Source organism: Moschus berezovskii, chromosome 5, assembly GCF_049115385.1.
Source record: "Moschus berezovskii isolate FMDL1 chromosome 5, NW_MosBer_1.0, whole genome shotgun sequence".
Lineage (NCBI taxonomy): Eukaryota > Metazoa > Chordata > Mammalia > Artiodactyla > Moschidae > Moschus > Moschus berezovskii.
In genome coordinates this window covers 37,098,621-37,110,787 of record NC_142464.1, presented here as the reverse complement: position 1 = coordinate 37,110,787, position 12,167 = coordinate 37,098,621, and the positions used below count along the sequence as shown (strand labels likewise).

The following is a 12,167-nucleotide window of genomic DNA, read 5'->3' as shown; positions in this document are numbered from 1 at the left end:
GACTAGTTTCTTTCACTTAGCAATTGAATAAATGGTTTTAATGGAGTGAGTGTCCAGATTCTCAACTTTTACACATTAATTTCTCTTAATACTGATCTGGCGCAGAGCAATGCTTTATTCACAGCAGTTTCTCTCTAACTTTACAAAAGAAAGGGATATACCTATCCATCCCAAATCATACTATGGTGCATTGTAGCTGGGATCATAGAAAACTTAGCAATTAAACAATTTAAATTAATGTCTTAGATTTTTCTTGTGGAAAAGTATGAACATTTTTTTTGTTGCAGATAGGTTTAGGGTGAAAAATGAAAGAATTTTAGTTATAAAATACATTATATAAGAATTCTCCAAGAAAGTGAGATGGAAATAAAGGTTGATAAAACAGTGATGTAAAATTTTCAGCTTGACAGAAGAGTCTATTCATGTATTCTTAAAATTCATAACAATTTTATGACCCTGAATTTAGCTTCTATTGCATATTCTTAAAATAGTTGATAGAAGTTTTATTTTAAAATGTTTAAAATGTCAGTATTTCCAATAGAGTGGAAATTAAATTCTTTTCAAGTACATATTTTACCACAGGTGAAAAATTGTAGGCATTAACTTGATAATGTGTTAATGGTTACATATTTTTCAAAATTCTTTTAAGGGTCTATGAATAAAAATAGTTGAAGACTACTCACCTACTATATAAAACCCAGTTTTTTAACCTGGTATATATAGCCCTTCATCACCTTTCTCCTTCTAGTCCTTTTTTATTTTTGGTCATTTAACCATTTCCTGCCTTACGTTCTGTACTCCAGTAGAAGAGAACTTGGACACTCCATATCTTTTTTCTTGCAGCCCTGTCTTTGATGTGTTGTTCTTTCTCATCTTTGTCTCATTGCTGGCTACTCATTCTTTTTTAAAAAAATTTTTATTGGAGTGTATCTGATTTAGTATGTTGTTAGTTTCAGGTGTACAACAAAGGAAACCAGTTACGCATACACATATATCCACTCTTTGTTATGCTATACACTATGTGATTATTAGTTTGTCTGTTTTATGTATAGTAGTGAGTGTGTGTCATTCCTAATCTCATCATGTATCCCCTGCTCCTTTTCCTCCGGGTAACCGTAAGTGTTTTCACTGCATCTGTGACTCTTATTTCATTTTTTTGTACATTTTTTTGTTTCGATTCCACATGTAAGTGATAATAACGTTTATCTTTGTCTGTCTGACTTTACTCAGTGTGACTGTCTCTTGGTCCGTCTGTGTTGCTGCAAATGGCATGATTTCATTCTTTTTGTGGCTAAATAATACTCCATTTATATATGTACCACATCTTCTTTATCCATTCACCTATTGGTGGACATTTAGGTTTCTTCCATGTCCTGGCTATCATAAAGAGTTCTGCAGTGAATATTAGAGTGCTTGTCTCTGTGTGGATCACAATAAACTGTGGAAAATTCTGAAAGAGATGGGAATACCAGACCACCTGACCTGCCTCTTGTGAAACCTGTATGCAGGTCAGGAAGCAACAGTTAGAACTGCACATGGAACAACAGACTGGTTCCAAATAGGAAAAGGAGTGCGTCAAGGCTGTATATTGTCACCTTGCTTATTTAACTTATATGCAGAGTACATCATGAGGAACGCTGGGCTGGAAGAAGCACAAGCTGGAATCAAGATTGCCGGGAGAAATATCAATAACCTCAGATATGCAGATGACACTACCCTTATGGCAGAAAGTGAAGAGGAACTCAAAAGCCTCTTGAGGAAAGTGAAAGAGGACAGTGAAAAGGTTGGCTTGAAGCTCAACATTTCAGAAAACATAGATCATGGGATTTGGTCCCATCCCTTCATGGGAAATAGATGGAAAAACAGTGGAAACAGTGTCAGACTTTATTTTTGGGGGCTCCAAAATCACTGCAGATGCTGATTGCAGCCATGAAATTAAAAGACGCTTACTCCTTGGAAGGAAAGTTATGACCAACCTTGATAGTATATTAAAAAGCAGAGACATTACTTTGCCAACAAAGGTCCGTCTAGTCAAGGCAATGGTTTTTCCCATGGTCATATATGGATGTGAGAGTTGGACTGTGAAGAAAGCTGATCGCCGAAGAATTGATGCTTTTGAACTGTGGTGTTGGAGAAGACTCTTGAGAGTCCCTTGGACTGCAAGTAGATCCAACCAGTCCATTCTAAAGGAGATCAATCCTGGGAGTTCATTGGAAGGATTTATGCTGAAGCTGAAACTGCAATACTTTGGCCACCTCATGCGACGAGTTGACTCACTGGAAAAGATTCTGATGCTGGGAAAGGTTGGGGGCGGGAGGAGAAGGGGACGACAGAGAATGAGATGGCTGGATGGCATCACCGACTCGATGGACATGAGTTTGAGTGAACTCCGGGAGTTGGTGATAGACAGGGAGGCCTGGCGTGCGGTGATTCATGGGGTTGCAGAGAGTTGGACACAACTGAGCAACTGAACTGAACTGTCTCTTTTTGAATTATGGTTTTCTCCAGGTTTCTGCCCAGGAGTAAGACTGCTGGATTATATAGTAGCTCTCTTTTCAGTTTTTTAAGGACCCTCCTTATTGTTCTCCTTAGTGCCTATTCCAATAGCATTGGTATATATACATTGGGAATATACAGTCCTATCCCCAGTGCAAGGGTTCCCTTATCTCCATACCCTCTCCAGCATTTGTTGTTTTTTTGACCATGGTCAGTCTGACTTGTGTGAAGTAATACTTCATTGAAGTTTTGATTTGCATTTCTCTAAAACTTAGTGATATTGAGCATCTTTTCATGTACTTTTTGGCTATCTATATGTCTTCTTTGGAAAAATACCTGTTTCAGTCTTCCACCCATTTTTTGATTTTTTTTTTTTTTTTTTGATATTAAGCTGCATGAGCTGTTTGTATATTTTGGAGATTAATCCTTTGTCAGTTGCTTCATTTGTAAATATTTTCTTCCATTTCGAGGGTTGTCTTTTCTTTTTGTTTATGGTTTCCTTTGTTGTGCAGATCAAGTTTAATTAGACCTCATTTGTTTTATTTTTGTTTTTATTTCCATTAGTCTAGGAGGTGGATTAAAAAAGACCTTGGTACTGTTTGTTGAGTAGTGTTCTACCTGTGTTCTCCTTTGATAGTTTTATAGTATCCAGCCTTACTCTAAAGACTTATTTAGGTCTTTAATCCATTTTGAGTTTATTTTTGTATATGGTATTAGTGACTGTTCTGATTTCATTCTTTTACTTGTAGCTGTCCAGTTTCCCCAGCACTGTTTATTGGAGAGACTGTCTTTTCTCAATTGTACATTCTTGTCTCCTTTGTCATACATTAGGTGACCATGGGTGTGTGGGTTTATCTCTGGACTTTCTATTTTGTTCCATTGATCTATATTTATGTTTTTGTGCCAGTACCACATGGTTTTGATAACTGTAGTTTTGTAGTATACTCTGAATTCAGGGAGTCTGATACCTCCAGCTTCATATTTCTTTCTTCAGTTTGCTTTGGCTATTTGGGGTCTTTTGTGTTTCCATACAAATTTAAAATTTTTTGTTCTAATTTTATGAAAAATGCCATTGGTAATTTGGCAGGGATTGAATTGAATCTGTACATTGTTTTGAATAGTATAGTCATTTTGACAGTATTGATTCTCTTAATCAAAGAATTTAGTATTTCTCTCCATCTGTTTGTGTCGCCTTTAAAGTCTTGATTGAGGAATTTCCTGTGTCCCCTCACTTCATACTGGCTCAGATTCTCATGTGCCAGGCACCCTTGCTGCCCTCCTAGTTTGCACCACCATATTAACATGCTGTTTTGTCATTATTCCACCCCCCCAACCCCCCTGTGAAATTAGACTGAAAAGTCTCAGAGCAGGAACTGTGTTTTATTGTGGGCTCCTCAGCACCTAACATACACTTCTCCTAGTATTAAGTTAATTTATTGGGCAAATATTGATTATTAAATGAAGCAAGAAAAAGTAGATTTCAACTGTTAGAAAGCTAATTCTTGTATTTAACTTTTTGGTAAAAGTGAAAGTGAAGTTGCTCATTTGTGTCCAGCTCTTTGCAACTCCATGGACTGTGCCCCATCAGGCTCCTCAGTCCATGGAATTCTCCAGGCAAGAGTACTGGAGTGAGTTGCCATTTCCTTCTCCAGGGGATCTTTCTGACCTTTTTGGTAGGGGTAGTCAATTACACTTTTAAAGACTATTTTTATTTTATGCTAGTTATTTCTCTAGCTGTAATGTTTACATTTACTGATAAGGCTTTTGGTAAGATTTCATATGAAAATGGGTTTGAACCTAAAAATGAATTTAGGAAGCTTTTTTGTAGTAGAAGGAGCACAGCTTTGTGAGCAATAGAGTAAGGGCTTCTGGTTTCAGCCCTGCTGCAAACTTGTCGTGTGATTGTGTAAATTAACCAGCCTGGAGGTGACTTTTCTAATCTACTAAATGAGTAAGTGACCAGATATTTCTTAAATTTCCTTTACTCTTTATTTAATAGAGATGACATTTCAGTTAGGTAAACACATGATTAGTCTCAACAAGAAGAATAAAAATATATGCTTAATTTATTTTCTAATTATTCATGCTGTGGATATTATATGTGGTACAGTAGATGATGGTGACCTTGTTTATGTCACCTACAAATTATATAGTCATGGGTTAGATTTTATCCTTAACTAAAAAAAATAAAATTTAAATTGTCATCATTGAAAATCTAGAAGTATTTCATGTCATATGTTGATTCATATAATTTCCAGATTATGTTTTAGCCTCTTTCAGAAAGTACTTAATTTGATCTGATTAATACTATACTTTCCTGTGCACATCAATCAGTCTAGAAATGAATTTATTCTTGTTGCAACATTTCTTTGTGGTCAGTTACTCAGTCAATGCAGCCTTATTCAATGAGAAGCAATATTAAAAACAATTGCGAAAATGCTCTCCTACGTCTTTTGGTTATTCATAGTATGTAGTAATTCAGTTTTATAAAGCTTGATTAAATGACATTAAGGTATGACTTTTATAAAGGGTTTGAAATTATATTGTTTGGCCAAAACAAAGGCAGTATTTCCTTTCTTGACTTCCACTCCATCCAGCCCCTCCTTCCCTCCACCTGCTTGAGGAAAACTGTATTTCTTCAGACAAACCTCATAATTGCCCTTCTGTGCCTGATTTGGGCCTCAGGAAAGGCCCATAGCATCTGTAAAGCTGGCAGAAAAATGGTATTTCCAGGCAGGCACAGGGTTGCTGGGTAGTGAGCCAATCCACAGCTTTGTCTGAGCAGCTGAGAACTTTGCTGGAGTATTACCACGGTGTTCAGTAACACGGACCTGTGCCATGAGCAAGTAAAGCACTGAGCAAGTGTCAGGGTCAATATTTATAGACCACTACGTAGCTGCCTTGCAGAGGGAGCAAACGAGAGAGGAACACGCACACAGAGGGCAGGGAAAGAAAGACTGTACTGGAGGGAACTTTAATTTCCCATTTTTTTCTTAAAACATTCTTTTTGATTGTCAGGTTCAAACTTCTGCTGAATCACAACCATTTTCCATTGAGCTATGACCAGAGAGGAAACAAAAAGTTAAACAAGCAAGCCTGTCATACGTAGAAGGTAAGTAATTAGCCAGCTCAGTCTTGCTTTTGCTCGTAAACTCCATCTCCCTTTTGGCCGCTCTGCATCAGTAAGCAAAGGGCTGCATGACATGTTAAAGCTAATGAGGAAAGGCTGCCTGCTGGCTGAGAGTGTTCTTGGTGGCCGTGTATTTTTGTGTTCTGTTCTTAAGAATGTTGTGTAGATTCAAAATACACTATGTGGGTGGTGGGAATGGCTCTTGAACACTGATTCTGTGGTGTGTCCTGTCAGTAAATTTCTGTATCTTCATTCTCAGACTTGAAGTCTTCTGATTGGTAAATTTGTGTTTACTTTTTATATTGGTATTAAAACATGATTATTAGTGAGTTTATAGTGGATGCTGGATGGGTGAAGATGATGTTGACTTTGTGAAAATCTGTAGAATGTGAGATGTGAGAAACATAAGGTCTTTTTAAAAGAAATCCAGTGTCCATTCGGCAGTGCATTAAAATGAAATAATGACTACTTCTGGGAATAGGGAAAAGCAGGAGTGATGAAAAGTCAGAACAGGCTTCTTACTCCAAGATGCAAAGGACTCAGTGTTTAGGAGAATTTCTCTGCTTGTCTAAGTGACCTGCTAGATTGGGTCCTCACAAAATGTGGTTCTTTAAAGACATTGGTAACATCCCCTGCTCCACATCATGGTGTTTTTTTTTCCCCTTTCATCACAGGTAGCACTTTGACACATGAGTCTCTGTGTGACTATAGTGCTTTTGTATGTTCACTTATCATCATTGTTTTGCATATCCCAGATTGACATTAAAAGCAGTGTTGCTAAAGGGGACAGAAAGTATTTGTTTTCTATGTATTTTCTGATTTAGGACACCCGTGAATTGATACACTTGTGTTTTATGTCTACTGCACATGATTTGGAAAGTAATATGTTGCTTTACTATAGGTTTGGCATTAACTAGAGGAAACTTGTCAACCCACAGACAGAAAATTTCCCTGTTGATTTTTTAGTTGTGGAATAACACTAGTGTGGTATTTAAATTTTTTAGATTGGGTGATAGATGGTGATTACAGTTCCAAAGATTTTTTTGTATTAAATAGTTAAGTTAAAAACAAAAATAACTTGAATGCTGCAGTAGAGCTTAAACTACAGACCAAAAGAGATACAAGAAAAAGCTAATACTCTGGATAGGCTTTGTATTAGAGTTAATATTCAGGAACCAACTCATTCTAAAACTGGATAAACTTATGTCCAAAACAGGTGGAATATCTTAAGTAAATATCTTAAAGTGAAGCCAATAGTTATAGAGTATCATTGCTGTTGAATCACATAAAATTTTAAAAATAATGCAAAATGCTTCAAAATCCGTTTTACTAATTCAGATGTGCTTTAAGGCTAATCTATATCTAAAGTTAAACTGTTTTTGTCTTTCATTTAATGCTTGTTTTAGTCTCTGCATCAAGCATCTTTTTTTTTTTTTTTTTTTACTTTTTAAGGTATTGGCTACCCTTTTATTAATGGGTTTATGTAGACTTTTGTCAACAATAGTGTTTATTTTGAAAATACAACCATAGTTGATTTAGAATGGATGTTTCTCAAAATTTTCTTTGCTAATACCTTTGGGTAATAACTCTTGATCAAGATTGTGATTTCAGGTCTTTAATGTCTTTTAGTCATTCATTTTATATGTTACATAAATAACATGATATTCAATCAGTGATAATTTACTTCTTAGGCCTTTTAAAATTTGTTTTATTTTTGTTTGTTCTGGTATCTTGTTTCTAAAGTACCCTATGGAAACTTTGGTCAGAAAGCAAGCTAACAAAATTACTACAATAAAATAGTTTTCCCTTTAATCTAAAGAGGAAATAGAAAAGTGAGGTATAGAGTGACGGTGTCTAAGATGGGATGTATATTGGTTGAAGGCTGGTTGAGCATTTTAAAACTTGAGACACTATATCAGTATTATTTTTTACTTTAATGTCAACCCTGCTGCTGCTGCTAATATTGGTTATTCATCATATTTGTAAATAACATTTCATACTTAAGTGAAAGCGTTAGTCAGTTGGACACTCAGTCATGTCCAACTCTTTGCGACTCCATGAACTGTAGCCCACCAGGCTCCTCTGTCCATGGACTTCTCCAGGCAAGAATACTGGAGTCGGCAGTCATTCCCTTCTCCAGGGGATCTTCCCGACCCATGGATTGAACCCAGTTCTTGCACATTGCAGGTAGATTCTTTACCATCTGAGCCACCAGCCACTGTGAAATGGAGAAACATTTCATACATAGACATATTATAAAAATGGATAGGATCTTTGTATCATGTTTTAACTATCCGTTGAAGTAAAGTTAGTGAATTTAGCTTGAAATATTAATGTTAGCCTCCTCTCACTGCCCCTACTGTCATTTGCTATACTCCTAGTCCATCTGCTATACTACCCTTAGAGGGATTCATCCCCACCGTGATGAACTCTCTACTTTCTTGTAAAGCCCTCTCATCCCTGGCCCTCTTTTGCTCACAGATAGAGGTCAGGCCTCTTGGCACAATGAGTCCCTTGAAGAGTCCCGTCTTGATCTGGCTGCTACTTTTGTTCTGTATTCATCTTTTGCTGTTTGTTCTCGGCTGTTTTCCACATCTCTCTTTTCTCTGTGAGAGCATTTCTTCTCCCTCTGCTTGTGCTCCAACATTATTGAATATCTTATATTTCTAAAGCAATCCATGCTGTTTTACTCCTTTCTGGAATTGTTTGTGTTGCTTCTTCTGTCCTGAAACACCCTCTTGCTGTCTTCGCCTTTCAGCCTCAGTGGAGTTACGCCTTCCCAGATGCCCTGCTGGTCCACTGTCAGCTGCTATGGTCTGGTCTCCTGTGCAGACCATGGCCTCAGCACTTCTGCAGAGTCAATGATACAATGTTTTTGTCTTCCCATATGAGTTTGTGACCTATGTACATAGCCAGGATTTTATTTATTTAATTTTTGTAGCAGAATTAAAGTTTATTCTACTTTTTCTTACAGCACAAAACAAAAACAGTATTATTTAGCATTTAATGTACATGAGCTAGGAAAATATGAGAACCCCAGCTGTCAAATGTATATTGTGGAAAAAATGACCTCAAATATATAAAAATGCACAAAGTATTAGTCTTCCTCCATTACTGCTTAGAAAGATATGATTGTTTCTCAGTTTACAAAGAAGAATCAGGACAGTTTAAATTATTAAAAAATTTGCATACAGAATACTGCAGTTGCTTATGTAGGAGGGCATTCTCACCAGCTGTTTCTGTACACAATTGAATATATAATTTTGTATGATTTTAAAATGAATTCTTTTGTGTTCTTCCAAGACCTAACGAAAAACAGATACTCAAGAACTTGAACTAAGGAAAAACTTTATCAAATTTATTTTAAACCCATTTTTCTTTATAGAGTTTATTTTAATGTAATTTAAAACCTTGGTTAACTGGATTGAAGGAAAAGCCTCTTATGAAGTTGGTAAATGCTTTTGAAACAGTAGCAATACTTAAATTTGTTTCTCTACCAGCAATTATAGCAGGACATATTCATCCATGCAAGTAGATATTTATTGAACTAATAACCTATTTGAATGACATTCAAAATTATCTTGGTTAGCACATACAAATTCAGGATATATAGCCTGCAGATATTTAATTAATTTCATGAGATCTATCAACAAAATCAGCTAGTTGCTGCACTCCTATGAATTGCTGTGATAAATTAAGTGATGCTGTAGCAAACTGAAGACAGAGTTATACCTTCCAAAAGGTCCAGAGAGAGTTTCAGGAGAGAATGGGTCCATCCTCGTGTATATTAAAAAATTACAGAGTGGAATGACTCTTCAATGTTACCAATAAAGTTACACCTCCTAATTTTATTTCCTCTTGTAGAGAAAGTTAAGGATTTAAGGAAGTAATAGAAAATCATGACTTAAAATTTCTCTAAACTGAAAGGTGATACTTCATTTCAGTCAGAAGAATTTGCCCCTCAAAATAGAAATGTTCAAAGAAAAGGATGGCAATGTTTAAAAAAGTAGTTGAAAAATAGCATCTGTTTCTTTGAGGTCAGATAGTGAATACATTTTATTTTCTCTTTCAGTCAGTTCAGTTCAGTCACTCAGTCATGTCTGACTCTTTGCGACCCCATGAATCACAGCACGCCAGGCCCCCTGTCCATCACCAACTCCTGGAGTTCACTGAAACTCATGTCCATCGAGTCGGTGATGCCATCCAGCCATCTCATTCTCTGTCGTCCCCTTCTCCTCCCGCCCCCAACCTTTCCCAGCATCAAAGTCTTTTCCAGTGAGTCAACCTGACGCATGAGGTGGCCAAAGTATTGGAGTTTCAGCTTTAGCATCAGTCCTTCCAATGAACACCCAGGATTGATCTCCTTGAGAATGGACTGGTTGGATCTCCTTGGAGTCCAAGGGACTCTCAAGAGTCTTCTCCAGCACCACAGTTCAAAAGCATCAATTCTTCGACGATCAGCTTTCTTCACAGTCCAACTCTCACATCCATACATGACCCCACCATACATAAATATTTACTTTGTATGTGAAATAATCTGTGTGCCAGAATCAAGGTATAGCTTTATGCACTATTTAGAATAATTCAAAACTTTCCTTATTTTGGTTATTTTTACTTCTCAGTGTACTCTGCTAATGGTTTCCACTGCTGTTGAAGTCTTATAAACCTCTCCCAGCTGTTGAATATGATTCTCCCATTTGTTTGACCCTGAATTGTATCTGTCTTAGGAATGAAAACAAGATTGGGTATTTTCACAGGAAATATTGGTAGCTTTTTAATTTGCTTGGTATGGACCATAGTTCAGTCTGTAATTTTTCTTCAGGTTTATTTTGCCCACACAGCTATCTTATAGTTAATTAAATAGGTATGATAAGGTGTCTTATCAAAGAGTTATAGATATAAATTTATGTGTCTTACTGACTTATCAAGTGATATAAATGTTGTAAAATGGGAAGAGCAGAAGTTACTGTGGTCATGGATTTAGAAATCTACGTTTCAATCAGCCAGTGATGAGAAAAACCTGAGTTTGCCTCAATATTAAAAAATTACAGCAAAAACAAGTGAAGGCAAAAAATACCATTACTACCACCAGCAAGAAGTAGTCAAAAAAGCATAACAAAATTTTGCTAAAACAATTACATTTTTATTCTTGTTAGCAGGTTAGCTTGCAGTCATTCTCTGTCTATAGCTATGCACTGCATAGAATTCATAGAAAGTGAGAGGAGAAAAATGAATTAATCATGGAAGTAGAAACTTCAAAAGTTTCTTCTTTAGCTGTTTTATTTTATAGATACGGGCAATTGTTGTACAAAGTGGTAATGTAACTTGCCAAACATCATTTTTTAAAGTAGCTAGTTAGGATTTTGATTAAAAAAAAATGTAAGGCCACTATTTTATCATTGTGACTTTCCCTTTCTGTTTATAATTGCCCTTTTTATTCTGTGTATTGCATGTAAAGCCTCATTTGTTGTATCTCTGAGTTTTGTCTTGTATTCACACTCCTTTCTATTATTTCCCAGCTCCTGAAAGTTAAAGCCAGTAATTATTGCTCCCAACTGAGATGGAGGTCTTTTCCACTCATAATCATAGCTAAACATATTTATTTTTAAGTAACAGAAACTCTTTTCTGGCTTCCCTGATTTCTCCCACTCTCTTTGGTAGTACAGTTAGATTTATACCCTCACAGTCTCTCTTTCAGTAGGATATGGCAGATAGTCCTGAAGCAAAAGACAGAAACTGCAGAAACAAATTTAATACTTTCAGTATATCTAAGCTTCTAATAGGGAATATATAGTTATATATTGTTTTATAAGTTTAAGATGACCATTGTATTTGCAGCCGGAAAATTATTGAAAAAGAAAATTGAAGAACCAAAAGTGCGTTTCTAGATTATTTAGACTTTCATCTTAGAGTCTTAAAAAATGTAAATAATTAAAGGGGCAGAGAAGAGTAAAACAAGCTTGTTTTGTCCATCTCATCTTCTTGCATTGGAGAAGGAAATGGCAACCCACTCCAGTGTTCTTGCCTGGAGAATCTCAGGGATGGGGGAGCCTGGTGGGCTGCCGTCTATGGGGTTGCACAGAGTCCGACACGACTGAAGTGACTTAGCAGCAGCAGCATCTTCTTGTAAGACTTTGCTTCTCTATTCCTGTTCCCACCATCCCCAAAGGAACTGGAATGCTTCAATTCTTTCCATTTTCATTTCTGGAAACAGTTGCTTGTACTGAAAGATGAAAATGTTTTTGAGCAAGTCACTGGAGGCTTGTCTCAGCCTCAGCCTATGATTTCTATACCTTCTTCTCTCCTCCTCCCTCAGTTAAGTGACCAACTCTACCCACCTTTGCAGTAAATGAAAATAATCTTGACTATTCTCCATTCCTTAGTATATATTTTCATTGGATTGACACATTTCATTTTAAAGATGTATTACCTATCTTCTCAAACTCTTGGTGCTCAGAGATTTATAATTTTAAATTCTTTGCTAATATGATAGAGGAAGGTGATATTTATGTTTTTAATTGCTAGTAAACTTGAGTCTGAG

At 36.3% G+C, this 12,167-nt stretch overlaps 1 protein-coding gene across 5 annotated transcripts in view; it reads left to right on the top strand.

Moving 5' to 3' along the window:
- BMPR1B (bone morphogenetic protein receptor type 1B) overlaps positions 1 to 12,167 on the top strand; it is a 228,708-nt gene that overhangs the window by 52,805 nt on the left and 163,736 nt on the right. For 3 of the 5 annotated variants that reach the window (XM_088836221.1, XM_088836218.1, XM_088836219.1), the window contains one exon: positions 5,515 to 5,608. The gene's annotated coding sequence lies outside the window, so the exon portion shown is untranslated. Of the gene's footprint in view, positions 1 to 5,419; positions 5,609 to 12,167 lie in introns of those variants that run through there. The other 2 variants (XM_088836220.1, XM_055433959.2) reach the window with 1 other exon arrangement.